This window comes from Tiliqua scincoides, chromosome 1, assembly GCF_035046505.1.
Source record: "Tiliqua scincoides isolate rTilSci1 chromosome 1, rTilSci1.hap2, whole genome shotgun sequence".
Taxonomy (NCBI): Eukaryota; Metazoa; Chordata; class Lepidosauria; order Squamata; family Scincidae; genus Tiliqua; species Tiliqua scincoides.
In genome coordinates this window covers 59953239-59981098 of record NC_089821.1, presented here as the reverse complement: position 1 = coordinate 59981098, position 27860 = coordinate 59953239, and the positions used below count along the sequence as shown (strand labels likewise).

At 45.6% G+C, this 27860-nt stretch overlaps 1 protein-coding gene across 6 annotated transcripts in view; it reads left to right on the top strand.

Annotated features, from left to right (window-relative positions):
• RASSF7 (Ras association domain family member 7) overlaps positions 1-27860 on the top strand; it is a 126745-nt gene that overhangs the window by 36456 nt on the left and 62429 nt on the right. Inside the window, exon 1 of one of the 6 annotated variants that reach the window (XM_066610917.1) lies at positions 26998-27101. The exons of the other annotated variants lie outside the window; for them this stretch is intronic. The gene's annotated coding sequence lies outside the window, so the exon portion shown is untranslated. Of the gene's footprint in view, positions 1-26997; positions 27102-27860 lie in introns of those variants that run through there. 6 annotated transcript variants of the gene reach the window in all.

Genomic DNA, 27860 nt, shown 5'->3' with positions numbered 1-27860 from the left:
TTTCCCCTCTATTAAGACAAGCAGCCAGATAATTCCCCTACCATCTTTCTTTCTTGTTACAAAAAAAATACCCTGATACAGACCAGTATTTTGATGGTGTCACTAAACTCACATAACCCAGGTTCTGTTCTTACTTCTTTGTTCCTGAATGCTAATTTTTGTCGCATATTCATTTATTTTTTTTCTTTAAGGTAATATATGGCTCATAACAAGGGAGCTAACCTTTCCTCCACTTTTCCCTAGTTCATAGCATACTACCCAAACATTGTAGCTGGACATAAGACTTATCCCTCCCCAGATGTCACCAACACCCAGGAAAGGGTCCTCAGCTGAAAGGGAGGGAGATGTTCCAGCCTCAGAAAGTTACCACCAAAGTTTGCTGGCCACTATGAAGCTTTGTTCCCTCTCTGCAGAGTGACTTCTACTTTTGGAGCTTTCTCAGAGATTTGGGTGGGGCAGGAAATGAATTCAGATCTTGGGCCTCAAGATCTGCAGTCTGAAAAGTGCAAGTAGCTTAATGTGCTGTACCAGTTAAACCAAATATTAGAAATTATTGGAAAGAGAATGAAAATAAAATGTCAGATTCCATAATGTCATTATATAAGTTTGTGATAGGACCATATACTGTACATTGTCTCTCTCTTTTTCTCTCATGCAGAGGATTTAATAGAGCTGGAGAAGGTGTGGGAGGGAAACTGGATTATCTTGATGTGATGTAGAAAAGTTTGAACTATTTTTCAGCCTAGGGAAAAAAGAATGCTTAATGGGAAACATAACAGAGATTTAAAATAGTCTCCAGTCACTTGTGATCTTGGTTTGTGGACCACCTGGGGCCAGGACCGCAAAATGCCACTTCCATGCGGCCTAAAAGTATCATTTCCAGTTTTTTGTGAAAACCAGAAGTAATGTTTTTAGGCCTTTCTGGAGGCCTCAGAAGGCCTTCTGTTTAAACAGGCCTGTGTAGGAAAACAAAAACAAAAAATGGACGGTGGGGGGGAGGGATTGTGGCAGAACCCTCTGCTGAGTGGTGCCAGCAAGTGGCACCCTGGGGCATTTGCCCCTACCAACCTCCCCAGATATGCCAGTGCTCATAATAGAGATTTAGAAGAAAATTGGTCATTTTCTGAAATGCAAGGAAATAGTTAATGCGGTGCTTAATTAACCAATATAAGTAACCTGTGGAAGATCCCACTATTTAATATACAAAAATCTGTGTTGCAGCCACATTTGGAATAGAGGGATCTGTTCTGGTCAACCCCTGTCAAAAAGAATATAGCAGAGCTGGGAAAGGTGCAAAAAGAAAGAAATAGGAGACTGAAGCATCTTTCCCTCTTGGAAAGATTAAAATGTTTGGGGCTTTCTTATTCAGGAAAAAAGGCAACTAAGCAGGTACATGACAGACATTTCCCCAGCTATGGCACCTACTATGTATCTCCTGTGCGTTGAATCTTCTCTCTGAAACCTTTAGAACAGAAGCCTACTCTCTATATGCAGCAGCCGGATTTGTGATTTTATTGCCATTGTTTTTACCATTGCTGATCAACTATTTGTTGATGTGATATTGTTTTGTGACTGACTTTGAGTTTTTAAGTATGTAAAATGAAAATGTTCTGTAAAATAAACATTGCTCTGTCAGTCTAGAAGCCTTTCTGCACACGTTCAGAAAGGCCGAGCATGAAATGAAAGTCTCTTGAACACTGATGGAACTGCACCAGATTCTGGTAAGTGCCCAGTTTGTTCTGGTGCCATCACACCATTAACTCAATTGTTGTTGAGCTGCCAGATTCCATCTAGAGTGGAATTTATCAGCAGCTGTAGTCCCTACATTTGTCAACCCTATTCTCTTCATCTGCAGAATTGTTAAGGGAAGGGAAGAGGTTGGAATATGTGACTTTATAATGAAGATCTTCCCCATAAATCCTGTCTCAGAGCATTCTCCCACCTACACTCTTAGCTCTGCTGCCCAGAGATAGCCCAAACCAACCTCCACCTGAAATGGCAGCTGATTTGCCATCCCCCTGCAATTCTGCCCCCTTCCACATCAGTCAACCTGCTAATGTGCCCCCCCACCATGTGAGCACATCGTCTCACGGATCTCTGCCACCTAGTTCTAAACTGGCTGGGCTGGAACTCTGCACTCCCATCTTCCCTATCAGGATCCACCATTTGGAACGAGCTGAAGCAGCAGCAGGAGGTCTTCTCCCAAGCGTGCTCTGAACAAAGAGCTCTCAGAAAAAGGATCATGGCGATAGAAATGACCTTCTCCAGTGCCGTGATTCTTGGCAGGAATACTAGAGAAGGAAGGAAGTTCCTCCCCACATTCTCCTCTCTAGTGAGAGCACTCAAGAAGAGGATGTAGCAGCACTTGGGCAGGCAGCAGGCCAGGAGAAGTGATGGATGGGCACAGGGTTCAGAGCACGCATGCCATGTCCCAACCCACCACTGTTTCAGCCAGCCTCTTTACTGGGCCCACTCTATTGCTGCCCCTCTGTCTTCTCTTTGACCTTGCTCTGCCTCAGCACAAATATTGTCCTTCCTTTGCTTCAGGATGAGGTTTTATCCATAATAGAGATCCATGAGTTAAACCAGCAGTTCTCAAACTCTCAGGGAGTCTTTGTAGGGGAGGGGTGAAGGCAGCAACGTGATCCCCAGGATCACTGCTAGGGAAAAAAGGGAGGTTTACACTTACCTGCAGCCAGCACCAATCTCCAAGGGGTGTGTGGACCCTTCTGCAGGGCTCCTCCAACCTCTGCAAAACTAAAAATTACAAATGAAACGCAATTCCAGATTTCGACCGCAAAACAGACAGCCCAATCCTTTGGTTTACCCAGCCATAGCGTGTAGCCATGCAAAAACAGGCTGTGCTGCATGCTATGTGGGGGGATTGGAGGGCTTGGGAGGGGAAAGAGAAAATCTTTTCAGATGGTGAGATCTACAGAAGCAGTCCCATCCAGCACCTTAGGAGTTTACCTCACCCACTCAGAAAACATTCCAACACCTCAGAAACACCACACACAGACTGCAAATTGCCCAGGCCAAAACTTCACAGCAACCAAAGTCTCAGCTGACTGCTTGAGCTCTGGCACTGTGAGACGTCCCAAAGGAAAGGATGGGTCTGAGGCTTTCCTTGGCACACTGAGCTTAGTTGCATGTTCATGCATTAATTTGTGCCAGTTTTGTGCTGCTGTGCCCTTGGCTATTGAAACCTTGACTCTTCTATTGCATGTGATGAGCTCATTAACTTGGCTTCCAACTAGGTTCTCAGGCTCAAACTTTGCCTGCTAGTGGCTGGTGTTTGTGTTGGCTTCCAACTACTATATTAGAGCCCAATTCTGGGCTCAGCGCACCGGCTCATTCCGGCGCGCATTGTTGCAAACGTGCCATAAGGCATGTTTGCAGACCCTACCACTGGGTGAGCGCTGGTGGTAGCCTAGTGCTGGCAAGTGCTGGGCTATCACTGGGTGGGTGCCCGACCTCTGCCACTCGGTGGTCACATGGACCGCCGAGCAGTGGAGAGGTAAGTGGTGGTTGGCGCTGAATTGAGTGGCCCCATTGTGGAGCTACTGCACTTACCCGGGGGAAGGGGACAAAAGTCTCCTCCTGAGGTGCTGCTGGTGGCTGTGTTGGGCGTGCAGGATGCTGTGGCAGCAATTGGATTGGGCTCAGGATTGGGCTACCGGACAATTAACTCCTACCTGTTTCGTTGTGACAGCATTGCTGCTGCCTGACCTTGAAGCTTCGGGGGCCCTGTGGATGTCAGTCATAAATGCAGCAGAACTTTCTCTCTTTCTCTCCCTTTAGATATATAAACTGGAGAGAGAGAGAAAGTTCTGTTCCATCTATGACTGACATCAACCAGGTGGATATATCTTATATACTTTATGTATAGCCTATATATCCATGGGGTGGAGAGCTTTCTACACCAGCTCAAATGACCTTTTGTGGCAGCATTCCCAAAATAGCCACCAATGGAGCGCTCCATGCCCTGTCAGCAGCCATTTTGTAACAGCGGAAGTGTCTTTGGCTGCCACAAAGCAGTCTGTGGTACAGCCCAATCCTACATAGAATTGGGCTGTAAGTGGTCTAATATATTAAACCGAAATCCTATGCTGTTTTTTATTTCAATGGGAACTGGACTTTTTCCGTTTCAAAGTAAATGTTAATTGGACTTTTTCTTTGGGTGTTAACTGATTTTGGCTTGCAAGAAATCTTACTGAGAGGGCCAGACATACTGGGGGAGTCCTTTCATAACTTGGCTTCAGATAGGAGTCTGCAGCTATCAATAGGAAAAAATATAGCTCTCCTTTAAAATAAATTTTTCAGTTTTTCATAAGCAAGTTATTTCTTCATGAAACTTCCTGTATTGTTTCAACGTATATTTCAACTTAAGAACATAAGAACAGCCCCACTGGATCAGGCCATAGGCCCATCTAGTCCAGCTTCCTGTATCTCACAGCGGCCCACCAAATGCCCCAGGGAGCACACCAGATAACAAGAGACCTGCATCCTGGTGCCCTCCCTTGCATCTGGCATTCTGACATAACCCATTTCTAAAATCAGGAGGTTGCGCATACACATCATCTTACATGTTAACTTACATTAACATGATTGTGGAGGGTGTGCTGGTGTGGGCCAGTGGATAGATCACTCATCATAGATCTAGAGCAGGGGTGCCCAAACCCTGACCTGGGGGCCACTTGCAGCCCTTGGGGACTCCCAATCTGGCCCACAGGGAGCCCCCAGTCTCCAATGAGCCTGCGCTGGCCTGATGCAACGGCTCTCAGCATGAGGGCAACTGTTCGACCTCTCACGTGAGCTGTGGGAAGAGGGCTTCCTCCGCTGCTTGCTGTTTCATGTCTGTGTTGCAGCAGAGGCAGTGAAGGAAAGGCCGGCCTTGCTTTGTGCAGGCCTTGAGCTATTGCAAGACCTTTGTTCATTCATATGTTCCATTTCTAAGATATTCATTTATGTAAATTTATTCAAATTTGCAATGTAAATTAATTCTCTTTTTTCTGGTCCCCAACACAGTGTCAGGGAGATGATGTGGCCCTCCTGCCAAAAAGTTTGGACACCCTGATCTAGAGAGTATGGTGGTCTGAATTCTGTTCCTGCAGTGCCCCAAACTCCATTGATGACTTTAAGGCAAGTCATTTCCCCTTTCTGTCTCCCCTGCTTCATCTGGAATAATTATGGTGCCCTCCACCTTCATGTAGCAACTTGAGAGGATGAATCAAACACACTGTTAAGTGTTGAGCAATATAAACACAGGATGTAGGCTGTCATTCCACAGGTTATTAAATGGGATCAACTTGTAAGGCAATGTAAAGTATGACCTCACTATTGCACCCAAAGCGCACACAGACAAAAAACAGCAAGGTGTAGTTCATATAAACCAACTGCACCAAATTCTCTGAAGCTATCATTTCTGTTTTTGTGGTTTCACTGTTTCCATCAGAGATCTATTTTCATCCTTGGATAATGGAATTATAATTTTCACCACCTACCTTTCATTCCAGATAGTGTCCTCTGGGAATGGTCTTTGGAGCTGTTAGATTTTATTTATTTCATCCTTTCTTTTGGTCCAAAAACAGCTACAAAACAGCTAACCAAATTTAAAATTCTGTAATTCAAATATAGATAATAAAAACACAATAAAATAAACAGAAAAATGCAACAGGAAACTGGTAACTAACTAGATTCAGCAGCAGGAAACAAAAAACAGCAAGCCAAGAAAATGCATGACTCAGAGCAGGGCTGGCCCAAGTTCTCCTGATGCCTGAGGTGGCATGTCAAATGCTGCCCCCCTGCCCCCCATGTGCCAGCCTTTTCCCCTCTCACTTTCTAATGTTTAGAAAGATGGCTCATAGCAATCTCCGGCCCTCCACATTTTCTCCTCCTCCCCTTTTCCCTCTTTTCCAATCTACACAGAGTAGAAGGAGAAAAAAGAGCAATGGAGGCAAGTAGGCGGACAAAGATGGTTGCCCCTCCCTCCACCAATCTCCTGCCTAAGGCAACTGCATTACTTGGCCAGCCTTAGAGTCCAAAAAGCTCCTTGCACAAGATCTACCTTTGCTCAGCATTAAAATATCAGCAGAGTGGGTAGAGCATGTCTCCCCAGGGAGGGGGTTCCATATCCTCAGGGCTGTTACAGAGAAGGTCCTGATCCAGGAAGCCCTCCACTGTAAACCTGATGGTGAAAGAACCAAGTGCAAGATCTCTAAGGAAGATCTTAATGATGTCAAATGGTAATGGCATTCCTCAGTTACCTCCAGAACTGCAATTTCTCAAATATTTCAACCTGCAATTGCTGTTGTTGACTGTAATGCCAACTTTAAAGAGATTCCTTGGTTACCTGTCTAGTGAGCAATGGAATATGCAATGTCCTTTCTAGAGAAATCTGACTGCCTACTTCACTCATCTCCGTTCTGAGACAAACATTGTTTTTGAGAGTTAAGATCTTAGTTTCTGACTGTTAATGTTGCTTTTAGTGTCTGTGTTTTTATATTTTTAATTGCTTTTTAAAACTGCTGATGTAAACCCCTTTAAAAATGCTTTGGTAAGAGACAGTATGGAAACATTGTAAATAAATACTGTATATGCTAGCTTGAACCAGAGAAATGTGGGCATTCTCATCTCTTGTCAAGATGCAGTACATGCCATTTTGTATTTATTTGGGACAGTGCACCTTCCCTAAAATATCTTATGGCCACTGATCCATAATTCCCTAAAGCCAAAGGTCTTATGCCAATGGATTCTCACTGCTTTCAATGGAATTAACTTGTCTTGCATCCAAATACTTCAGCTTAACAAAACTGTGGATAATAGTAGTAACAATACTAAGCATTTGGCACTTTGGCCACATCATCTCAGTATGTCTTATGACAATCTTGTAAGTTGGGTCAGTATAATTTTTTTTCATAATTCCAGATGGGGTGAAGGATATGGCTTGCGTAAGGCCACCTAGCAAATACAGGTGAGATTTTAACTGGAGACTTCTTGGTCTACAGCTCTATCTGACTGCTCAGTCCTATCCCTGACCACGTTACAGCATACAGCAGGGGTGTCCAAACATTTTGGCAGGAGGGCCACATAACCTTTCTGACACTGTGTTGGGAGCTGAGGGAAAAAAGAATTAATTTACATTTTAAATTTGAATAAATTTACATAAATGAATATATTAGAGATGGAACTTACATAAATGAATAAAAGTCTTGCAGTAGCTCAAGCCCTATAAAAGGCCTTACAGAAAGTAAGGCCAGCCTTTCCTTTGCTGCCGCTGCTGCACCACAGATGTGAAACAGCAAGTAGTGAAGGAAGCCCTTGTCCCACAGCTCAAACAAGAGGTTGAACAGTTGCCCTCATGCTGAGAGCAGTTGCGTCGGGCCAGTGGCGTCACTAGGGTTCCTGTCATCCGGTGCAGGAGGCCAGCGCGTCACCCCCCTGCAGTGGGCGGGGCAACACTCCAGGTGGTGGTTGTGGTGAGCTACCATCACCCCGCCCCCACTGGTTTTTTGGCTGTACCTTTTGATAGAATAAAGATATGTCAATGCAGTTTGTTTCATCGCATTCTGCGTGAAATTATACATTGATTGATATATAACATAATGGTATTATTTTTGCAAACTGTGATTTTAGTGATTTTGGTCACTAGTGGTGTCACCTCCCCTCCAGGTGTCAACTTACTAACACCCTATTGGAGCAGTTCTCAGACTTTTAGCATTGGAACCCACTGTTTAGAATGACAATCTGTCCAGGACCCATCATAAAGCAAATTAAAATAAATAATTATAAATAAATTAAAGTAAAATAAATAAATAAGGGAAAGCCAGCCCTGTTCCATCAAGTGAATTTTCTCTGTAGCCTGCCTTCAATAACACCCCCCCCCCCAAAAAGCATCAGTAAGATTTTCACCCCTACCCAGTAACCAGTTCAATTTAAGTTCTTATATTTCAAGCATATCACTATCAGAACTGCAGAGAGCGTTTAGCAGGGCTGTGTTCTTGCACCAACCTTGTTTGGGATCTTCTTCGCTGTCCTGCTGAAGGCCTTTGGAACTACAACAGAAGGCATCTATCTCCGGACCAGATCAGACGGAAAGCTCTTCAACCTCTCCAGACTGAGAGCAAAGTCCAAAGCCCAGCTGAAATGTCTGCGTGACTTCCTCTTTGCCGACGATGCAGCTATCACTACCCACTCTGCCAAAGATCTCCAGCAGCTCATGGATCGTTTTAGCAAGGCCTGCCAAGATTTTGGACTGACAATCAGCCTGAAGAAAACACAGGTCATGGTTCAGGATGTGGACTCACCTCCCTGCATTACAATCTCTGCGCATGAACTGGAGGTTGTCCATGACTTTGTGTACCTTGGCTCAACGATCTCCGACACTCTTTCTCTCGATACCGAGCTAAACAAGCACATCGGTAAAGCAGCTACCACATTTTCCAGACTCACAAAGAGAGTCTGGTCCAACAAGAAGCTGACGGAACATACCAAGATCCAGGTCTACAGAGCTTGCGTCCTGAGTACACTTCTGTACTGCAGCGAGTCATGGACTCTTCACTCACAACAGAAGAGGAAACTGAATGCTTTCCACATGCGCTGCCTCCGACGTATTCTCGGCATCACCTGGCAGGACAAAGTTCCAAACAACACAGTCCTGGAATAAGCTGGAATCCCTAGCATGTATGCACTACTGAAACAGAGACGCCTGCGTTGGCTCGGTCATGTCGTGAGAATGGATGATGGCCGGATCCCAAAGGATCTCCTCTATGGAGAACTCGTGCAAGGAAAGCGCCCTGCAGGTAGACCACAGCTGCGATACAAGGACATCTGCAAGAGGGATCTGAAGGCCTTAGGAGTGGACCTCAACAAGTGGGAAACCCTGGCCTCTGAGCGGCCCGCTTGGAGGCAGGCTGTGCAACATGGCCTTTCCCAGTTTGAAGAGACACTTGGCCAACAGTCTGAGGCTAAGAGGCAAAGAAGGAAGGCCCATAGCCAGGGAGACAGGCCAGGGACAGACTGCACTTGCTCCCAGTGTGGAAGGGATTGTCACTCCCGAATCGGCCTTTTCAGCCACACTAGACGCTGATCCAGAACCACCTTTCAGAGTGCAATACCATAGTCTTTCGAGACTGAAGGTTGCCAACTATAACTATAACTATCAAAACCGACCTGGCTTTACAAGTCTGAGAGCCCAATCCTATACCTGTCTACTCAGAAGTAAGTCCTATTATAGTCAGTGGGGCTTACTCCCAGGAAAGTGTGGATAGGATTGCTGCCTAAAACAGAAAAAAAAATTCACCTTACCTTGTCAAGCCTGTTTCATTCTTTTTATGGGGGGCTGCCTTCTGGAGCATTTGTTGAGCTCTAGTTTCATCAAATCAGGACCATTTTGGTGGCCTCACTTTTCCCGTTGCCTGACCTGCCCAGGAGCCAAGGCACATTTGCTTACTCACAACCATGTGGCTTAGTTTTGCTTTCCATAGGACTCAATACATTTGGCAGCTTGGAGGGAGGGACCTTCTTCTCGGGTGCTTTTGGGGGGCTTGTTGGCAACTTTCAGTCTCGAAAGACTATGGTATCGTGCTCTGAATGGTGGTTCTGGAACAGCGTCTAGTGTGGCTGAAAAGGCCGATTCGGGAGTGACGATCCCTTCCACACCGGGAACAAGTGCAGTCTGACCCTGGTCTGTCTCCCTGGCTATGGGCCTTCCTTCTTTGCCTCTTTGCCTCAGACTGTTGGCCAAGTGTCTCTTCAAACTGGGAAAGGCCATGCTGCACAGCCTGCCTCCAAGCAGGCCACTCAGAGGCCAGAGTTTCCCACCTGTTGAGGTCCACTCCTAAGGCCTTCAGATCCCTCTTGCAGATGTCCTTGTATCGCAGCTGTGGTCTACCTGTAGGGCGCTTTCCTTGCACGAGTTCTCCATAGAGGAGATCCTTTGGGATCCGGCCATCATCCATTCTCACAACATGACCGAGCCAACGCAGGCATCTCTGTTTCAGCAGTGCATACATGCTAGGGATTCCAGCTTGTTCCAGGACTGTGTTGTTTGGAACTTTGTCCTGCCAGGTGATACCGAGGATGCATCAGAGGCAGCGCATGTGGAAAGCATTCAGTTTCCTCTTCTGTTGTGAGCGAAGAGTCCATGACTCGCTGCAGTACAGAAGTGTACTCAGGACGCAAGCTCTGTAGACCTGGATCTTGGTATGTTCCGTCAGCTTCTTGTTGGACCAGACTCTCTTTGTGAGTCTGGAAAACATGGTAGCTGCTTTACCGATGTGCTTGTTTAGCTCGGTATCGAGAGAAAGAGTGTCGGAGATCGTTGAGCCAAGGTACACAAAGTCATGGACAACCTCCAGTTCATGTGCAGAGATTGTAATGCAGGGAGGTGAGTCCACATCCTGAACCATGACCTATGTTTTCTTCAGGCTGATTGTCAGTCCAAAATCTTGGCAGGCCTTGCTAAAACGATCCATGAGCTGCTGGAGATCTTTGGCAGAGTGGGTAGTGATAGCTGCATCGTCGGCAAAGAGGAAGTCACGAAGACATTTCAGCTGGACTTTGGACTTTGCTCTCAGTCTGGAGAGGTTGAAGAGCTTTCCATCTGATCTGGTCCAGAGATAGATGCCTTCTGTTGCAGTTCCAAAGGCTTGCTTCAGCAGGACAGCGAAGAAGATCCCAAACAAGGTTGGTGCAAGAACACAGCCCTGCTTCACTTTGGATGTCAAAGGGGTCTGATGTGGAGCCATCGAAGACAACAGTGCCCTTTATGTCCTTGTGGAAAGATCTGATGATGCTGAGGAGCCTGGGTGGACATCCAATCTTGGGGAGAATCTTGAAGAGGCCGTCTCTGCTGACCAGGTCGAAAGCCTTCGTGAGATCTATGAAGGCTATAAAGAGTGGCTGTCGTTGTTCCCTGCATTTCTCTTGCAGTTGTCTAAGGGAGAATACCATATCAGTGGTGGACCTGTTGGCTCGGAATCCACACTGCGATTCTGGATAGACCCTCTCTGCAAGTACCTGGAGCCTCTTTAGTGCAACTCGGGCAAACAGCTTTCCTACAACGCTAAGGAGAGAGATGCCGCGGTAGTTGTTGCAGTCACCCCTGTCACCTTTGTTCTTGTACAGCGTGATGATGTTTGCATCCCTTATGTCTTGAGGTACTCCACCTTCTCTCCAGCAAAGACAGAGGATTTCATGCAGCTCAGTGACGATGATCTCTTTGTAGCACTTTAGGACTTCAGCAGGGATGCTGTCTTTTCCAGGTGCCTTGCCAAAGTTGCCTTGCCAAAGCCTTGCCTTGCCAGGTGCCTTGCCTTGCCAGGTGCCTTGCCAAAGCCTTGCCTTGCCTTGCCAAAGCCTTTTCCAGGTGCCTTTTGGGGGCTACATTCATTGGATCAGGACCAATCTGGTGTTGTTGGATTCCTCTCAGCCTGCCCTTTCAGATGGACGAAGGCATGTTCACCTACTCATGGGTAAATGTGTGATATGGCTTGGTTTCACTTTCCATTGGGCTCCACGCATTTTTTGTTTTCCAGTTTTTTGCCAATAACTTTTGACAGAAAGGTGATATTTCACTCCCGTTTTTTGCATTACATTCACCTCAAAATTCCACATCCAACGGTATATAATATGATTGTATTACTCCTAACCACCGCGATTTTAGCATGTCACCCTCCCAGTGCGTGTCACCCCCCTCTTGCACGTCACCCGGTGCAGTCCACACCCCCTAGCGACGCCACTGCGTCGGGCCAGCACAGGCTCCAGCAAGCCTCTGGAAGGCTAGAGGCTCATTGAAGACTGGAGGCTCCTGTAGGCCGTATTGGGAGTCCCTGACGGCCGCAAGTGGCTCCTTGGGGTGGGGTTTGGGCACCCCTGGCATACAGCCATGCCAATGGAGGATGTACTACATGCTATGGGGGGGTGATCAGACAGCATGCAGGCTGTTCGATTGTCTATGTCTGCCTTTGGATCTATGCCAAATATGTAGCTGGAGTATGTCCAAGGAGAGTCAGGTGACGGGGTGGGCAGAAAAATGGAAGATACACCATGTGCAACTGCCATTGGATCCGTCCTGTCTGGGGAGGCCCAGATACCAACCCCAGTTCCTCCCAAACATGCCCCATTACTCCCCCTCCCTGCCCACAGCCCACTCCTGCCACCAGTGTGCCTGCGGACACTCCAGAGCTGCTGCCATGCACACTTGCTGACAGTGGCCCAACTTTCATGTTGCCATAAAGGACCTTACACTGCTGTAATGCTAGTTCCGACAGCGCAAGGCCTTAGTCATTGTGCTACGCTAGCATTTAGGATATGGCTAGTAGTCATCCTTTTGATTGGTGAGCATATGTCCCCTTAGTTTCAAGGGATTGGAGGCAAATAAAGTTGGATGGTGGACCAAATAGTGCACATGTTAAAGTAGGGGGCAGTACATGCCTGCAACATTGGCAGCTTTTTCTCACAAAGCCATCTCTGGCCTCTGTATGCATCTGACAAAGTGGACTATAGTCTATGAGAGCCGACGCTAAAATAAATAAATAAATAATAATAATACAGGTATTTCTATACCGCCTTTCTTGGTCCTCAGATTTCTCCTTGGACTTTATTCAAGGCGGTTTACATAGGCAGGCAATTTAAATCCCCGTAGGGATTTTTACAATTTGAAAGAAGGTTTCTATCTTTCAAGAAACCACAACATTCAGATGTTTCTTTCTTGATCTGGTCGCACATTCTGGCCTCCCTCCTCCCACGTTCAGAGCAGATGGAATAGCTCCGCTCAGCTTGTCAGCTGCTTCAAGGTCACACGGTGCCGGTTGCCTCGAACTGGCGACCTTCGGATGTTATCTTCAGGCAAATGGAGGCTCAACCCTCTAGACCAGACCTCCTGCCCTTCAAAGACTAAACTGGTTAGTCTTTGAAGTGCTGCAAGTCTCTTTGGCCCAAATCCTAACCAACTTTCCAGCACTGGCATAGCTGTGCCAATGGAATGTGTACTGCATCTGGCAGTTGGGTGGCACTCACAGAGGCCTCCTCAAAGTAAGGAAATGTTTGTTCCCTTGCCTCTGAGCTGCATCGCCCTTATGTCAGTACTGGAAAGTGGGTTAGGATTGCGACCTTTATTATTTTTACTGGTTATTCCTCTGGAAGCAGGATCTGAGTGATTGGTTCCACCCTTATGCAAGACCTAATACTGGAACTCAATAGCGAACAAGTGTTTGACAATCAGAGAAGATATCTGTGAGAGTGCCAAGACAGACTTATGCTGCTCTTGTCTGGAGAAGAGCCCTCAGAACTACATAAAGAGTATGTTGTTGCGGTAGCCTTCATCTTCCCATCACACTGTCACTGGGAAGGAAAGAAGAACTCTGACAGCTGCAATTCTGCTTTTGAACCTAGCTATAAGGGAGGGGGTCAGTAGGTCACTATTGTCACGGCCCCTGGGAAGGAGGAAGCTTCTCCTATAAAGTCTTTTAAAACCTTAACTAAATTAGTGTGACTGAATTGCTAACTGCTTGAGAGATCCAGATGGAGGTCATAGGCTCCCTTGCAAGCAGAGACACTAAATGCTGTTTGCATTCCCATGCCCTCAGCAGAATGATGCTGTCTCCCAGGAAAACAGAGAGATATAAAGTATGCTTGCTGGTACCTGTGAAAAACAAACACTGATGGGCCAGAGGTGGGGTGGAATTGGATCATCTGTGTTGCTTCAGCTTTGTTCCTCTTCGAAAACTGTGTTCGTAACAGAGGCTGCTCTCTTAAGCACATCTCTGTGGGAGCAAGCTCTTTGGGAAATTGTGAGCATTGCATCTGTTGCTTACTCAGTAATTCTGAATATGGCTGGTGGTAATGTAGGAAAGGGCCTTTTCAGTAGTGGCACTCACTATGTAGAACTCCCATCCTCGGGAAGATAGGTTAGCTACCTCCATGTTGATGTTTCTCTCCCACTGTAAAGCGCTGTTCCTCCAGCTAGTTTTTTTTAATTTTCTGTTGTATTTGGTCTCTGTTAGACTCTCCCTGTATATTTGCTTATTAATCTTTTAATTCTGTTTTGCCATTTTAGTTTTTTCATGCTGATTAGTTACTTTGGGTGACTCCATTGATTATTACTATTATTAAGAATGTTTATATACCGCTTTTCAACAAAAAGTAGTTCACAAAGCAGCCTATGTAGCTGAACAAGTATTTAAACCCAAAGGGGACAGGGGCAAAGCAATGTTAAAGGCAGGGAGCAAAACAATGTGAAAAATTCTGAAGCACTTTTTTACCATTCATTTTATACTGCTGTCACTATCTTCTTCATCTTCACAACAACAATGTGAAGGTCAGTTACAAAACATGTGAGCACTGCATCAGTTGTGAAAGGCAAAGTGCTTATTGTTAGTCACATAACCCTTTCCCGTACTCTGAAATGGCAGGCTGATCCTTACTTCTGAAGATAGACATTTTTGAAAAGTTCATCTTTTCAAAGTCTCAGTCTTTCAACATAACATTTTGTCCTCACAGAGTAATTTTTTAAAAGGATTCTATGAACCCAATTTGTTATTCACACAATACATAGAAGCCCATTGCAAAAGAAATCCTAGGCCCTATGCAAGAATGCATTCAGGAAGGCTGAATTACAGTTCCATGAAGTATCATCTTATTTAAGCATTCATAGGATCGCTTCAGAAAACAAATCTGAAAATGTTGCATCAGAATAGAGCTTGGGATATCACAGAGTTTTGATACAGGAGTGATTAAAATATACAGTGTATCCTTTAAAATGGTGTAATCAATATTCAATTATATTGTACGTATTATAGATTGTTAATTACTGACAGCCCAATCCTATCCACACTTTCCTGGGAGTAAGCCCCACTTACTGAAATGGGACTGACTTCTGAGTAGACATACGTAGGATTGGGCTGTAAAGCACCATCAATTTACAGTACATGACACTTGGCATGTTACAAGCAAAGCATCCTTGAAATGGGGATGAAATTAAAGAAAGTCCGTGTGATTTTGTGCCTAGCTGGGCTTACATCTCAGATTTCATGTATTTCCCTGTTATACAGTGAGATGCCTCATATGTGTTTCATTTATTGTCTGACCCAAGGTCACCATTCTCAGTTATGGCATTGGTTTGCAGTACCTGGGGTGCGAAAATGCCTCAACGTATTACTCAATTTTTGACAAGACAAAACCATTCTCTTTGCCCATTGATACAAACCTTGTCCAGAGAGAAACACCTTCCCTTGCAAACATATCATCTCATGCTGAGCCAAGAATCCAATGTGCAATGTAATTTATCTACTGTATATTAAATTCAGCAGCTGAATCAGAAAAGAACTGCAGTCACCTGCTTGCTCACAACATCCTGAAGCTTAAACATATATACTGTAGTATATTTCCAAAATCAGGACACTTTCAATATATATAAGGACATTTAAAATATACATACATATGCATGTATATATACATATGTATATTTTTCATTTATAAGTTCATAGTATGGCACTGTAGACAATTAACTCTCCAAATGAATGAACATACACACAGTGCATGGAACTACTTTTTAGTTAAAATTCATACTGGGGGAAACGCTCTCTAAACCCCAAAGGGAGAGAAAGGTTGGTCTTTGAGGTATGTTACTACTATTAATATGTCAGTATTAATGTAGCATGATGTATCCAAGTACTATAAATTTGAAACCCATTTTTTAAAAAGTTAGTTCTTCACCCTTGGTCCCTTCAGTGGGTGAGTAAACAGAAACCAAAGAAAACATTTCTGATAACAGTGTGTGATTGTAGGTAAAGAGAGCACCTGGATTTTCACAAATGCTGAACAAACACTTCTCTGCTTAGATCAATGAGAGCTGCAGTTTCTCCCTGCCTCTGAAAAGTATCTGTGGTGCTCTGAGTTACACTTAACTAGCATTGCTTAATATCAACAATACCACTTAAGGCATCTATTAAAACACTCAGATTCCAGCAGTGTGCAAGAGGCCTTTCTCAAGGTTTGTTTACTCCATTATCAGGTCAGAGAGGTGAAAGAAGAGCTTTTAAGTCAAGGGCCAGCTGGGCTTGTAACTGAGGTGGTCCATCAGTTCATAAGGGTCATGGAACAGAGTAACTGCTGGATTTTCTTAAAAAAAGAAGGCCATTATTGTTCCTTCATTAGAAAACCCATGGTGCAACCTGAACTTCTTCTAGCATCTAGTGAGTTTAATCAACATGAATCTAACTGTTCTTGTACATATTTGTACATGTAAATCTTCATACTTAAACCGCCTTCAGGCATATTTAAACTTCCCTGGGCATCGTGATGCCTTATAAGGCAATAGAAACAACTGGTTTTACAATAAAACTGGAAGTAGCTCTTTTTAATTTTTGCTTTTGGGGGCATTCTGAGGTCTGCAGCAGCCATGAGCAGTCACACATGGCCTCTGCAGGCTTCAGAAACCCTCTGGGCCAGACTGGAGCCCAGATCCTGTCTGGTATGCAGGGAAGGGGGGGTCCCCAAAAACCATGGGTTTCAATATCCACGGTTTTCCATATCCACGGGGATTCTAGGAACAGAACTCCCACAGATTAGGAGGGCCCCCTGCACTTGTGTTTTAGACAAATCAGGAAACTATGCTGGGTTTGAAGTGGAAGGGGCTGCTGGGGACTGGCTCTTTTCTGACCATCATAGAAGAACATTTTACCTAGAATCTTCCATTAAGTACATATAAATTTTAAAATGTTTAGATTAAACCCAGTTACGAAATGCTTACCTATAGCAGCATTGTTTCCAAAAGACAGGCAGACCAATCCTGAGCTGCCTGGAGCTGCAGGACCCGGCGGCTCCACAAAGGGCTCCCACCGCATCCAGAGCCTCCTGCGCTACTGCGGGAGGCTCCTCGGGAGAAGGGGACTTTCGTCCCCTTCCCCCGAGTAAGGGAAGCATTCCCGCAATGGGACCGCTCACTTTAGCGGTGACTGTTTGGTCGCCACTAAAGTGAAGGCGCTCGTGTAGGGCGCGTAGCCCTGCCCGAGTGCCCTGGATCCTGCGGAGCTCATCTCTGCGGATCCGCCTCTTCCCCGCCCCGACACACCTCCCCCACGCCCCCAGCCACGCCTCTCCCTCCCTGGAATGCCTCCCCCACGCCCCTGGACACGCCCCCATTTCCCGTTCCGCAGCCTGGCGGTCACGGACACTGCCAAGCCATGGAATGTGGGCGCCCGCCGTGCGCTGGCTCAGCGCCAGCCAGAGCTGAGCCAGCTCTGTTGGGAGTCCAGTGGTAAGCTCCACAAACGTGCCTTATGGCACGTTTGCGTCTGTGGTCCGCGCCACGGAGGCACGGCGTGGGCCACAGGATTGGGTTCAGAGTGAATTACGCATTCATTTTTAAAAAGAAAATTCCACCATAAATAGTTAACTTTGAGTTAAAAAAAATTAAGATACGTGATAAAACCTTAGTAATCTGAATGCATAGGAAAAATGAAAAAGTTCTGAAAAATCTCTTTGTTATCTGGTGTGTTAGGGATATTGTCTTTTATGGTGCAGCATATAGAATTTGGATTTAACAAATAACTAGTAAAGGGAAACAATTTTAAAAGCCATTAAGTTTGTTGAGTGACATTGTGTGTGTGTCTGTAATGTAAGAACATAAGAACAGCCCCACTGGATCAGGCCATAGGCCCATCTAGTCCAGCTTCCTGTATCTCACAGCGGCCCACCAAATGCCCCAGGGAGCACACCAGATAATAAAGAGACTTCATCCTGGTGCCCTCCCTTGCATCTGGCATTCTGACATAACCATTTCTAAAATCAGGAGGTTGCGCATACACATCATGGCTTGTACCCCATAATGGATTTTTCCTCCAGAAACTTGTCCAATCCCCTTTTAAAGGCATCTAGGCTAGACGCCAGCACCATATCCTGTGGCAAGGAGTTCCGCAGACCGACCACATGCTGAGTAAAGAAATATTTTCTTTTGTCTGTCCTAACCCGCCCAACACTCAATTTTAGTGGATGTCCCCTGGTTCTGGTATTATGTGAGAGTGTAAAGAGCATCTCCCTATCCACTCTGGCCATCCCCTGCATAATTTTGTATGTCTCAATCATGTCCCCCCTCAGGCGTCTCTTTTCTAGGCTGAAGAGGCCCAAACGCCATAGCCTTTCCTCATAAGGAAGGTGCCCCAGCCCTGTAATCATCTTAGTCGCTCTCTTTTGCACCTTTTCCATTTCCACTATGTCTTTTTTGAGATGCGGCGACCAGAACTGGACACAATACTCCAGGTGTGGCCTTACCATAGATTTGTACTACGGCATTATAATACTAGCCGTTTTGTTCTCAATACCCTTCCTAACGATCCCAAGAATAGAATTGGCCTTCTTCACTGCCACCGCACATTGGGTCGATACTTTCATCGACCTGTCCAGCACCACCCCAAGATCTCTCTCCTGATCGGTCACAGACAGCTCAGAACCCATCAGCCTATATCTAAAGTTTTGATTTTTTGCCCCAGTGTGCATGACTTTACACTTACTGACATTGAAGCGCATCTGCCATTTTGCTGCCCATTCTGCCAGTCTGGAGAGATCCTTCTGGAGCTCCTCACAATCACTTCTGGTCTTCACCACTCGGAAAAGTTTGGTGTCGTCCGCAAACTTTGCCACCTCACTGCTCACCCCTGTCTCCAGGTCATTTATGAAGAGGTTGAAAAGCAGCGGTCTCAGGACAGATCCTTGGGGCACACTGCTTTTCACCTCTCTCCATTGTGAAAATTGCCCATTGACACCCACTCTCTGTTTCCTGCCCTCCAACCAGTTCTCAATCCATGAGAGGACCTGTCCTCTAATTCCCTGACTATGGAGTTTTTTCAGTAGCCTTTGGTGAGGGACCGTGTCAAACGCCTTCTGAAAGTCCAGATATATAATGTCCACGGGTTCTCCCACATCCACATGCCTGTTGACCTTTTCAAAGAATTCTATAAGGTTCGTGAGGCACGACTTACCCTTACAGAAGCCATGCTGACTCTCCCTCATCTAAATGTAAGCATCTAAAACAAGGAAAGTAGATTTCTAAATCATAGTACTGTATAAGTCTGCCACTGCCCACACTGCAAGTAAATTTATTCTAATGAGGTGCAAAAACCAGTGGAAAACTAGTCTCCCAACAAGCTCACTGTTTCTTTGTTACATTTGTATTCTTCCTTCAAGAAGCTCAGAGAACAAAACCCTTGGGGCTCATCTCATCCAGCTACTGGCCAGGCCTGAACCTGTTTGGCGTCAGGCACCTCAACACTATGCTAATATATGATATTAAGTAGTTCTCAGAGTATGTGGTGGGCCTCTCTTGGGGCTGTTTCCCAGACAGGTGTGAGTTCTTGGAACCCTCCCTTTCAGTATTTTGATAAGCCCAATGCCATTCCACTGCAAGCAATGAGTGCAATGTAAGGGGTTGTGGGCTCCAGCCATGATATTATCAGTGGTGGTGATAACTTATGCAGTCTTCAGCTTTGCACAGCCTTCTAAGTTTCCCAAGGTAATTTGTCCCAGTGGTGTTGAGTTCATGAAGATCTGCACCTCTTCCTTGAATGTATGTGTTTGTATCTAGTACGAACACAAAATTAAACACAATGAGATAAATAACACCTGCCAACAAATATTTTGCTGTTTTGAAAGTTAGATCTATTCCTGGATCTGGTTTTGGTTATCCAGGATTCAAAAAAATGGCATCAGTTTTGCCCTATCACATTTAGTTTTGGAGATATGGTATAGCCTTGTTAGTGAATGGTTCAAGCAGCTTCCTTCTGAGGAAACCTATGTGATGGCTTCCTCACAAGGAAGCTGCTTGAACCATTCACTAACGAGTCTATGCTGTATCTCCAAAACTAGACATGATAGGGCAAATTCATATAAAACCACCATAAATTTTTTTTTGGGGGGGGGGGGGGAAGCTTTTCTGATCCTCAGTTTTGTAGGCCTGTGAAATTTGTCCTTTTATTTTATAGTATGACAGTTTGAACTTGGCTGAGCTGTAGTGTCTCATTGAATCAGACATAAGAATCCCATGACAATGACCTGCTGCCTTCTTGATAGGGCTGGGACAAAACTAAGCCTTAACCTCAGCACTGACACACAGAATTGGCTTATTGTCACTCCGGGCAGCAAATGGTCAATTATTAACTTATTATTATATTTTTGGAGCCTTTGTTATTTTTTCTCCTTAGGGAGGTACCATTTGGCTTTTCTCTTTCAAGATCAGAATATCTTGAATGTACTTTGCTGCTATAGCTGCCAGCCATCAGTGCTCCTAAATGTGATCATACCTGCCCCTACCACAGGCATGAGGAGCAGATCCACCACTAGCTATTCTAGGGGCTCAGAATGCACCAAGTTTTGTTGAAAGTACTGGGTCAAGTAAAGAGTTTCTGTCAGGAATGCTGAGATTGGGAAGCTATTTTAGGCTGCAGTCCTATGCATAATTTTCTGGGAATAAGAGCTATTGAACAAAGTGAGATTTACTTCTGAGTAAACATGCCTAGGATTTTGCTCCTTTCGCTATAATGGAATGAACCTGTTTTTCCTGAAACCTGTTCATCCTGCCCTTCTGTCTGCTTCTGAATTTCTTTAGACAGCAGGATTTAGTTTCCAGAATACCTGAAATTAAGGGCCAGCCCAAAATCTTTTGAGTCAGGGCTCAGCTTCTTTAAAACCCTAATCCTTAAAGGCTTTAGCAAATGACTGGAGTTTAGAAAACATCAAGTAGACACATTTCATTCCAGGCAGCTCTCTAAACAAAGATTATTTTTTCAAGCCCCCATGTTGATTGCTGCCAAGAAAGGCGACAGTTTTATGGCACAGCCTTATCCTCAGAGGAACACAGGCTTTTAATTATTTTTTATGAAGCAGGTTATCTTGCTGTGTTCAACAGAAACTCCCAGTTGGCTTTTCCTTTCGATTATAATCCAAATCAGTGTGCGGCAGGGATTTCCCCTTTAAAAAGCGGAGGTTATGGCTTGTAATTAAGGAATCTAGAATCTTATAAGCCAGAATGATTTAATCATCCTGACATTTTGACGTTCTCTTGTTCAAGAAGCTTTTTTGAACTGTGCCGGTAGAGCCAACTTGCACACTCCTTGCATGAAAATAATGCAAGTGTGGTCTATGAAAATAAACAGTGTGGTCTAAGAAAACCAAAGAAATCCCAGCCCTGAGCTGACAGTCACATATGTGTGTACTTAGTTTTAGGGCGCAATCCTAACCAATTTTCCAGCACTGACATAGCTGTGCCAATGTGCTATGCACTACATCCTGCAGTGGGGAGGTGGCCTTCTCAAGGTAAGGGTATGTTTGTTCCCTTACCTTGAGGCTGCATTGTGGCTAGGTTAGTGCTGGAAAGTTGGTTAGGATTGTGTCCTTAGTTGCATATAATGCACAGTAGATGCTGATGTATTTTAATAAAAATAAATTGAGAATATGGACTTCATTTGTATGAGCTAAGAATTTCATTTCCATCGTGCCTGATTTTTCTGCTTATCAGATATACAAGCATATAACTCTAGAAATTCTAGGGGCGAACACCAATTCTGGGACCCAGCCCAAATTCAGGGGAGACCCAAGAAAATGTGGTAGTGGTGGGAATAGACCAAACAGTAATTTATGAGCATTCAAGTATTCCAAGGTTTTTCCAGACATTTGAGAGCCAACTAAATATGACACAAAATATCTGTGATCAGGGTCTCCTATTTCTGGTTTTACCTAAAACAGCCATGAGAGGATCTCAAATTTGTGGCCCCTGAATTGAATCAGGGTCACTACACTGAGAGTGCACCTGTATACTTTCCCCAGCTGGGATTTTGACTGGGAAAACAGCACAGTGTGAAAGGGTTAAACATCCTCAATATCCTGGCCAAATCCCCTCTTCCCATGTCTGCACTGATCTTTTTAAAAAGTCAGGAAAAATCCTAATCATGGAACTTTTACTTTATTTCTGGTTTGTCCTAATACTTTGTTGTGAAAGCAACACTTTATGAAGATTAAACCTTTTCCTAGAGAACAGAAACTGCATTACAGGCAGCCCCTTCTCCAATATATATATACTGTATAATCCTAGCCATTGGTCAGAAAATTGCTCTGGATGGATCACCCAATCTGATCTATTGTGTCATTTCCTGTGTTTTGCTATTGGCTGTGGGAGAAACAGGATCAAACTCAGCAAGCATGCCTTTGACTTGAAAGAAAAGAAGGGTGGCTCGTGATTAACTGGCATTAGTTCATGTGGCATAAAGGGTTGTTTCCTTGCAGATGCAGGTAGGATTAGAGCAAAGCACTCTCCATGTGTCAGGTCACATCAGCTCCAATAGTAGTGTTATCTGGTTACCAGTCCAGTCTTTAGTCTCAGTTGCGTGTTCAGGTTAATGTTTGTCATTGGTCTACAGCTGCTTTGTTTACCGGGAAGTTAAAGATACTAAGGTGTACCTCTTTTTTTGGACAAAGGTTTAATGCTTAAACTGCAATATGACAGACAGAAATAAGGAAAAGTTTCTTTCCCTATCTCTGCACCTATGTCCATGATGGGTAAAGCTTCACAGTGATTTCTGCCTTTTTTCCTAGTGGGGGAAAAAAGATTTAAATCCAATGAATGTTCAAAATGGGCCAGAAATCTTGTTAATTAAACTAGGTGTGTATCATCTGAATAATTTTAAACCCTTATTACTTTCTGGGGAACCTACAAAGCAATCTTTCACAGCTGTGCTCTGGGATTTTTTTCTTTTCTTTTTAGGCTTTTAAAAAGCTGTTAGGAATATTAAATAAAACTGAGAGCCAGTAGAATTTGTGCCATAGGTTCACCACAATGGAAAAAAGGACCTTCTTAAACTTTAAAATGCTAATAGAATGGATTTACATTCACTGTTTAGGTTGGAGATGCTGATTGCACTGGGGGAGTAAAAGGTGACTACAGGATTGATTTGGGCTTTCTTTCCAGAATACTGGCACACAACTCATTTGAAATAATTAGATGAAAACAAAGGATGCAATCCCGCACACAAGTTAGCTGCTAAAATTCCAGAGGAGCTAGTTTGATTTAAGCAGCCTGTGCACAGGATTGCTGTCAGAATTATTATGTTAATACCAGCAAAATACCTATAACTGGTGGGAATATGCATGAAAATGGGGTCCTGAAGATGAGCTGGAGCTGTATGTGTGGTTTGCAGATATGTATGAGATGAAGATGTTGTAAGGGTAGTGTCACAGGGGCACTGATGGCTCCCTAAAAGCAATGGTATTTTCCTATGCAACTTATTGGAGAAAGAGGTACTTGGGGACTCTCTCCCACATGAAAAGTTGCAAGTTCTGTGTACAGTCTGCTGCCTTTCTCTGCCTTTCAGCTTTCCAAACACTGTCAGAGTTTTTGGGGGTGGGGGGCAGATTGGCAGACAGATTCAGAGAGAAGTGGGGCATTATTATTATCCCATTGTTTTCAGCATATTTCTGCATAAAGAGTCAAACTTGTAATGCATATTTGCTAGGTACTAATCCTAAATACACTTACTAAGAAGCACGTCCCAGTGACATGTGGTGCCACAGATCTGTGCAATGTTAGCTTTTGGTTCTGCAGCTAGTAAGGTATTCTGAGTTTTATGACTATGCAGAGCCATGTCAACAAGTTAAAATTCTTTTTTTTTTTAACAGACAAAGGTAAATTTGCCCTTGTGAGCTATGCTAAAAAGAACCTGTACTAGCTTAAGGGTTTTTACTTGTATTACCATTTCTGATTACTGTGATAAGATGGGAGAGAGAGAGAGAGAGAGAGAGAGAGAGAGAGAGAGGGGCTTGGTTCAGCTCTTATGAATGCATGATGACTTGCCATGACTTTACTTGGAGAAAAGAAAAAAGTATTTCAGATGGAGACAAGGCGGAAACTGGAATATTAACATCTCATATTCCCAATTAAAAATGCATGTTCTTGGAAATAAAGTCCCACTGATGTATGCAGAATGTCTAAACAGGAGTGTTTAGATTGCAGTTCTGTTACCACTAACTTTGTGTAGGGTTGTGGAACTGAGTAAGATGAGCAAGTGGAAGCATTTACAACAGTTATCTTATGACTGGTTTTTGTGTCTCTTTTCTCTAACAGTGAAATCCTAACCAACTTTCCAGCATTGAGGTAAGGGTAATGTAGCTCCAAGGTAAGGGAACAAACATTCCCTTACCTTGAGGAGGCCTCTGTGATTGCCCTCCCAACTGCAAGATGCAGCATGTACCCCATTGGCCTAGCTATGTCAGAGCTGGAAAGTTGGCTGGAAAGTTGGTTAGGATTTGGGCCCAAGTTGATTTTTAAGTAAAAGGTAGAGAAACAGCTAGAAAAGAATAGTCACCCTTGTAACCTGCAGGTAATGGAGACATTGTTGTCTGTCCACATTTGTTTAATAAACTTCCTAGACATTGTTTGGTCAAATATGTAATAAGATGTTCTGCCTGTTCAAGAGCTATAGATACATGTGTTTTGAGTGCTTTTTCATCAATTCCTCTACAAGTATGTTTAGACCAACTGCCCAATCCTATGCATGTCTACTCAGAAGTAAGCCCCAATATACTCAGTGGAGCTTACTCCCAGGTAAGTGTGGATAGGATTGCAGCCCAAGTCTAGTGAAAGCTTAGGGCCCAAGCCTCTCCAAAATTCCAGTGCAGATGTAGCTGTGCCAGTGGGGTGTGTTCTGCATCCTGCGGTGGGGGGCAGTCACAGAGGCCTCCTCAAGGTAGAGGAACATTTGTTCCCTTAGTGTGGGTCTGCATTGTGACTGCATCAGTGTTGGAAAGTTGGATAGAACTGGGCACCTAATGTTCTAGTTTTATTTGGACACTCAGCATATAAGTGACTTGGGGTGCTGCTGCCATCACTACACCAGCCCTCTAAAAACAATGGGAGATTATGTAAAACTGCAACCATCACAGAGTACTCAGGCATACATATACCACATGAATTAAACCACTGTCAAGTCCATTAACTCTTAAGGATAACCAATAATCACCCCTTCTTTAAAAAGCACTAAAAAGGAGCCTTAGTGGCAATGCCATCTTTCATCAGTGGATCAGTGTGAGGAACCATCTCTTTAAAAAAACAGGGACAATGAGACAGAATTTTCTTGAATGCTAATGTTGAAAGAGGCATCTGATCAACAGGATCATGCCACTAATGCTAACCTCACAATAAAGACTGAGGCTTCGAAACTATGCACACTTTCCTGGGTGTAAGCCTTGCTGAGCAAAATGAGACTTACTGCTGAGTAGACATGCATAGGCTAATGCTGTTAGTCTCTAAGGGCACTTCCAGACATCGGTTTCTGAATATTTCACAAATCTGGATGCAAAACAGGTAGCACCTAGTAGAGGGAAGTTGTATTCTTCTGAACATTTGTTGCTCCTGTCAGTGGTTTTTACACAATGGTTGTTGTCCCTGTTCTTCAGACCCTTCGAGTAAGTACATCTGGATTGGCTGAGATCACCACACTGACATACCAGGCATCTGGCTTGCAAGCGGTTCACATGTCAGCATGCTGATTACCTGCAAATGTGTTGGAAATAGCAGAGGAACTGGCAGCAACATCTTGTTAGTTTGTTACAGAGTTACAGCCCATACAGCCTATGCATGTCTACTCAGAAATAAGTCCCATTAGAATCAATGGGGCTTACTCCCAGGAAAGTGTGGATAGGATTGGGCTATTAGGGTGCAATCCTAACCAACTTTCCAGCACTGATCTAGCTGCAATGCAGTCCCAAGGTAAGGAAACAAACATGCCCTTATCTTGAGGAGGCCCCCTTTACTGCCTCCCCACTGCAGGATGGAGTGCACACCACATTGGCACAGCGATGTCAGTGCTGGAAAGTTGGTTAGGATTGTGCCCTTAGGGTCCAATCCTGTCCAACTTTCCAGCACTGATGCAGCCATGACAAGTGGGGTGTGCACAGCATCCTGTAGTGGTGGTGGGCAGTCACAGAGGCATCCTCAAGGTAATTTGTTCTCTTATTTGGGGGCTGCATTATGGCTGCATCAGCACTGGAAAGCTGGATAGGATAGAGTCCTAAGGCTGCAATCTTAAATGCACTTACTTGAGAGAAAGCTTTATTGAACTGAATGGAAGGGACGGGACGTTGGGTAGATGTGAATAGTGTTACACTGTAAAGACAGCTATTCAGCTTGCTTGTTCATGAATGAAAATGATGTGACAGCACAATTCCATGCCTTTCTACTCAGAAGTAGGTGCAACCTGATGGGTCCAAAAAAAGGGGGCTGAGAAAGAGGAACCAGGGAAGCTGGCAATGCTGTTGATAAACTAAACAGGGACACGGGTGGGTGGGGAGGCAGGTGAGGCAGAGCCTCCCCACCGTGTGAGGTGCCCAAGCACCCACAACCCACGCACAGAGCCCGTGGGTTGTGAGTGCTTGGGCGCCTCACAGGGCGGTGGCGCTTTCTGAAGGACTCGGGTGGGGAGGCTCTGCCTCACCTGCCTCCCCACCCACCGCACATCCCTGCAGTGATGGACCTGAGGCAGGTCCTGAGTGGATGCCCTATAGAGTGGGAAGGGCGCCCAAGCCCGCCTTTTGCTCCAGATGGGCACCACGTTCTGCCTCAACGTGGGAAGGGCAGGCAGGAGCGAGCAGTGCCTGCCTGGCGGCTCCCGCCCTCCCCAGCCTCTGCTGCGGGTCTGCCCCTACCTGGCAGAGGGGGCGGAGCCTGGCCGCGCGGACCAGTAGGAGCGCGAGAGCCGTGCGCTCCGGGCCGGGGTGCCGAGCCAGGCTGCCGAGAGGCGCTTCGCATTCCTGCGAGGCGCGGAGTCGGGGCGGCGCTCGCTGCCTGGCTCTGGGGAGCTGCTTCGTTCGAAGAGGCGGAGCGCCAGCAACTTGCTGCCGCCGGGAGCCGGACAGACGCCAAGCGCTGGGCGCAGGGGCAAGCGTGCCGCTGGAAGGGAGCCCGTGGTGACCTTGTGCAGTCCGGGAGCGCGGAGAGCGGACAGAGCCCTGCTGCTGCTGCTGCTGGGAGCGGCCGGGCTGCGCTGGGCTGGCTGCGCTCTGCAAAGAGGATTTGCTGGCTGTTTCTGTCCCGGCTTACAGGAGTGGAGCCCGGCCAGGTAAGCGCTGCGCGGCGCACTCCGAGGTCGCTTCTCCCCCCCCCCCCGCGACTTGCAGCCAGGTGCTCCCCGGGCTGCCTCCCTCGCCTTCCGCCTGCCCTTTGCTGACTCGCCCTCGGTGCCTGCAGTCCTTCCTTGCCTGCATTCTCCGGGCGCGATCAGCCCCCCCTCGCCCCGGCTGCAGGTTGCCTTCTCCTCCTCCTTTGGGAGCCACCTGTCGGGCTCGCGGGGGCTCCATCTCTTTGGTGCCAGGCTCACTCAGAGCCCCAGCTGGCCGCCTGCCATCCAGGCCCGGGGCGGGCTCCCTGCTCCACCAGCTGAGAGTCGCCTCTTCTGGCAGACCAGCACTTTTTGGGTCCTCCCTGCAAGGTGGAGGGTGGGGCCACTTGGCAACCTGCGTCTCCCTCTTTTCCCTACCTTGGGGAAATCCACTCACTGGTAAGTTCGACTCAGCCTGTTCTACCTGCTTGTGTGGCTGCCTTTGTCCCCTGTGAGTGGCACAGCCTGGTGGTTATTTGAGGACTCCGAGCCCAAGCCTTTGCCTGTCTACTCAGAAGTAAGTCCCATTATAGTCAATGTGGCTTACCCCCAGGGAAGTGAATAGGATGGCAACCTGAAAGCCCAATCCTATGCCTGTCTACTCAGAAGTAAGCCCCACTATAGCCAATGGGGCTTACTCCCAGGAAAGTGTGGATAGGATGACAGCCTGAGAGCCCATTCCTATGCCTGTCTACTCAGAAGTAAGCCCCACTATAGCCA